At 42.7% G+C, this 5,133-nt stretch overlaps 1 pseudogene; it reads left to right on the plus strand.

The window, feature by feature from the left end:
* Window positions 1–1,643: 1,643 nt before the first annotated feature.
* On the plus strand, window positions 1,644–2,582 carry LOC141243037 (olfactory receptor 6N1-like; annotated as a pseudogene).
* The last annotated feature ends 2,551 nt before the right edge of the window (window positions 2,583–5,133 follow it).

A 5,133-nucleotide genomic window follows, 5' to 3' on the forward strand; every position in this document is an offset into this window, starting at 1 on the left:
TATATTTGTGTCTGAACAATCAGGAGACAATATTACTGTTTTTCTTTACGGCAAAAAGTGGCAAAAGCAAGATAATACAGAGATTTGACCCGTGGAACTGCAAAACCACACTTCTATTTCTCGGGCCTTCACCAGACTGTTTTAAACAGATATATTTGTGTCTGAATAATCAGGGAGACACTATTACTGCTTTACTTTAAGGAAAAAATACCAAAAGCTGGATAATAGAGATTTTTTACTGTGGGACGGCAAAACCACAGTTATAATTTACTGGTGTATACCAGACTCTTTTAAACAGATATATTGGTGTCTGATCAATCAGGAGACACTATTACTGTTTTTATTTACAGAAAAAATACCAAAAACTGGATAATAGAGATTTTTTACTGTGGAACGGCAAAACCACAGTTATAATTTACTGGTGTGTACCAGACTCTTTTAAACAGATATATTGGTGTCTGATCAATCAGGAGACACTATTACTGTTTTTCTTTACAGAAAAAATACCAAAAACTGGATAATAGAGATTTTTTACTGTGGAACGGCAAAACCACAGTTATAATTTACTGGTGTGTACCAGACTCTTTTAAACAGATATATTGGTGTCTGAACAATCAGGAGACACTATTACTGTTTTTCTTTACGGCTAAAAATGCTAAAAGCAGGATAATACAGAGATTTTTTACCGTGGAACAGCAAAACCACAGTTATAATTTACTGGTGTATACCAGACTTTTTTAAATATATATATTTGCAGCTGTACAGTGAGCGACACACTCAAACTGGGTTTTTTTTTAGGTTAAAATGTCCCAAAAGTGGATAATTCAGAGGTTTGAACCATTGAACTGCAAAACCACACTTCTGTTTCTCTGTCCTACACCTGACTATTTTAAACAGATATATTTGTGTCTGAACTGTCACAGACACACTTTTTTTTTTTTTTTTGGGGGGGGGACACCAAAAGGTTAATAAGACGGGTATTTGTACAGTGTGAAGGAGGAAAAAAAAAGAGGATTTAGATGACAAAAAAGGATTTTTCCTGGCCCCCGGGACCTGGAGCTAAGTCCAGCAATTTCAGAAACAGGAGCAGCACACAGGACTGTAATGCAGCGTTTGCTGGTATAACCACTGCGTCTCCTATACAGCCTGCCTGCCTGCCTGCCTGATATCTGGGATGGATATTAGTCCTGAGAAGGACTGTTTGTTTGATCTGGCAGCCTTTACAGACCCTACACTAACTATTTCGCACTATATATCTCTCCCTAGCTCAGCAGCGCTGTCCCTACACTGTCTGATCCCAGCCGTCTGTGTCCAAGATGGCGGCGCCCTGTTTTAAATACTCGAGGTGACGTTGTGCGGCCAGCCAATCACTGTAATGCCCACAACCAACATGGCTGCAGCATTACAGTGACTGGCTGGCAATCCCTGCATGTTCATTGGCTCTGTAAAGAGCACCAAACATGCAGGGCGGAGACCTGAGCTCCCGCCCGAGTAACCCGGAAATGCTCGGCGCTCGCCGAACATCCCAAGTGATGCTCGGGCCAGTACCGAGCAGTGTCGAGCATGCTCGCTCAACACTAATTATAATATTATTTCTCTGACCCTCAGGTGAAAAATACAGATATCAACTACAGAAATGACTCACTGAGTTCATCATCTTTGTGTTCCCAAGCCTTAATAGTTTCCCCATGTTGTGTTTTTTTATTTTTTTATTCATCTATCTTTCCACCATCTCAGGAAATGGCCTTATATTCCTCCTTGGTACCTTGGAACAAAGACTACACACCCCCATGTACTTCTTTGTCATCATTCTGTCTTTTGTAGACATGATGTCCACTACCGTGACCATCCCCAAGATGCTTGGAAAGTTTTCTAGAATCTAGATAGAATTTCCTTTAATGGCTGCTTATTACAGATGTATTTCTTTGAGGCATGTATTGGCGTTGAGAGTTACCTCCTCCCGGTCATGGCTTATGATCGATATGTGGCCATATGTTCTCCGCTCCATTACCATTCCATCATGACTAAGCAAATTTAATATCATCTCAGATTTGGTCATATGGACCTTGGGGTTTACTTCCCCAATCACAGTAATTATATTGACTCATAGCTTGCCTTTTTGTGGACAAAATGTCATTCATCATTATTATTGTGACCACCCACCTCTTCTCGAGTTGGCTTGCGCTGACACCCCGTTCGATGTCAAGATTGGTTCTTCAGGGAGTGGTGTTGTGCTTTTTGCATGTTTCTGCGTTATTGTGATATTCTACGCTAAAATAATCAGAGCTATTCTACACATAACTTCATCAAAGGTACGTAGAAAGAAATTTTCCACCTGCGCCTCCCACTTTATTGTGGTGAACATGTACTTCTTGCCTCTATTGTTCATGTACATTAGTCCAAAGCCTTCCTACTCCTCAGACATTGACTCATTGGTGGCCATGTTCTACACAGTGTTAACCCCCATGTTGAACCCTATGATATACAGCCTGAGAAATAAAGACATTAATATCCATTCAATTATCTATATATGGCATAAAGAGAAAAAACAAAATGACCATTCAGAACATATAATGATATAGGGCCAATGTCTTATTAGAAAAAAAAAGTAAAAAGCCACATTCTAGAAAAATTTACAATTTACAGATTTGCATTTATTAATAATTTTTAAAGTTCCTTTGTCATTTTGATCTTATCCTCCTTTCCCGGTAAGCTGTGTAGTCCTTCTTTAGGTGACAGGATAACATTAGGTCATCTGACCATACTTCTTTTCCAGGGCTGCACAACATATAGTACAGACCAAAAGTTTGGACACACCTTCTCATTTAAAGATTTTTCTGTATTTTCATGACTATGAAAATTGTACATTCACACTGAAGGCATCAAAACTATGAATTACCACATGTGGAATTATATACTTAACAAAAAAGTGTGAAACAAATGAAAATATGTCTTATATTCTAGGTTCTTCAAAGTAGCCACCTTTTGCTTTGATGACTGCTTTGCACACTCTTGACATTCTCTCTATGAGCTTCAAGAGGTAGTCACCGGAAATGGTTTTCACTTCACAGGTGTGCCCTGTCCGGTTTAATAAGTGGGATTTCTTGCCTTATAAATGGGGTTGGGACCATCAGTTGTGTTGTGCAGAAGTCTGGTGGATACACAGCTGATAGTCCTACTGAATAGACTGTTAGAATTTGTATTATGGCAAGAAAAAAGCAGCAAAGTAAAGAAAAACGAGTGGCCATCATTACTTCAAGAAATGAAGGTCAGTCAGTCAGAAAAATTGGGTAAACTTTGAAAGTATCCCCAAGTGCAGTTGCAAAAACCATCAAGCGCTACAAAGAAACTGGCTCACATGAGGACCGCCCCAGGAAAGGAAGACCAAGAGTCACCTCTGCTTCTGAGGATAAGTTTATCCGAGTCACCAGCCTCAGAAATCGCAGGTTAACAGCAGCTCAGATTAGAGACCAGGTCAATGCCACACACAGTTCTAGCAGCAGACACATCTCTTCAACAACTGTTAAGAGGAGACTTTGTGCAGCAGGCCTTCATGGTAAAATAGCTGCTAGGAAACCACTGCTAAGGACAGGCAACAAGCAGAAGAGACTTGTTTGGGCTAAAGAACACAAGGAATGGACAATAGACCAGTGGAAATCTGTGCTTTGGTCTGATGAGTCCAAATTTGAGATATTTGGATCCAACCACCGTGTCTTTGTGCGACGCAGAAAAGGTGAACGGATGGACTCTACATGCCTGGTTCCCACCGTGAAGCATGGAGGAGGAGGTGTGATGGTATGGGGGTGCTTTCCTGGTGACACTGTTGGGGATTTATTTAAAATTGAAGGCATATTGAACCAGCATGGCTACCACAGCATCTTGCAGCGGCATGCTATTCCATCCGGTTTGAGTTTAGTTGGGCCATCATTTATTTTTCAACAGGACAATGACCCCAAACACACCTCCAGGCTGTGTAAGGGCTATTTGGCTAAGAAGGAGAGTGATGGGGGGCTACGCCAGATGACCTGGCCTCCACAGTCACCAGACCTGAACCCAATCGAGATGGTTTGGGGTGAGCTGGACCGCAGAGTGAAGGCAAAAGGGCCAACAAGTGCTAAGCATCTCTGGGAACTCCTTCAAGATTGTTGGAAGACCATTTCCAGTGTCTACCTCTTGAACCTCATCAAGAGAATGCCAAGAGTGTGCAAAGCAGTCATCAAAGCAAAAAGTGGCTACTTTGATGAACCTAGAATATAAGACATATTTTCAGTTGTTTCACACTTTTTTGTTAAGTATATAATTCCACATTTGTTAATTCATAGTTTTGATGCCTTCAGTGTGAATGTACAATTTTCATAGTCATGAAAATACAGAAAAATATTTAAATGAAAAGGTGTGTCCAAACTTTTGGTCTACTGTACATCTAACACTACACCACTCCAGACCAGTAGGTGGGGAAAGATGCTCTTGTTCACTGCTGAGCCCTGTCTCTGGCTGGAAGGGGGGAGCCAAAGGAGAAGGAACCATGTAGTGGGTGTGGGTGGAGGAAGTAGTCAGTGGAGCACAGAGGGTAGGAGTATAAAAAGGAGGGTGGAGAGTTCTAGAAGGGGGGTTCAGTTGAGAGGAGTCAGGAGGAGCTCTGCTGAGGAAAGCAAGGAAGGAGAGTGAGAGGAGTCAGGCCCAGTCAGAGAGGCCCAGGAGGAGGAAAGTGAAGAGAGAGGACAGGAGCGGTGCAGAAGGGCTCCAGAGAAAGACAGAGGGGTTCCCAGGGGCACGGCAAGTGCAGAGGCCACCCGTGCGCCCGAATTCACCCTGACGTGGAGGGATCAGGCTGCAGAAGGGGAACGGCCCTAAACTAGTGGAGAACAACCAGGCTCAGCTAGCCAACTGGAGGCTGTAGCATTTTCAAGGTGTTGCAGCCAAAATCTACAATTACATCACTGAAAAGGTGGCCACATAGGGTCCGACAAGGCCCGAGACCACTGGCTTGGGACAATGATTGTGAGACGCAGGGCAGGAGGGCGAGAGCCAGCACAGTGAGATGACCGGGAAAGGTACAGTAAATAGAACGGGGTCCCTTTTAAGTGCTCCTGAGATACCTGAGAGATTGCTGGACCCCTACCCCGGAGGACA

The sequence above is a fragment of the Phyllobates terribilis genome, unplaced genomic scaffold (genome assembly GCF_046119375.1).
Source record: "Phyllobates terribilis strain yellow unplaced genomic scaffold, ASM4611937v1 Scaffold_2__4_contigs__length_985480577, whole genome shotgun sequence".
NCBI lineage: Eukaryota > Metazoa > Chordata > Amphibia > Anura > Dendrobatidae > Phyllobates > Phyllobates terribilis.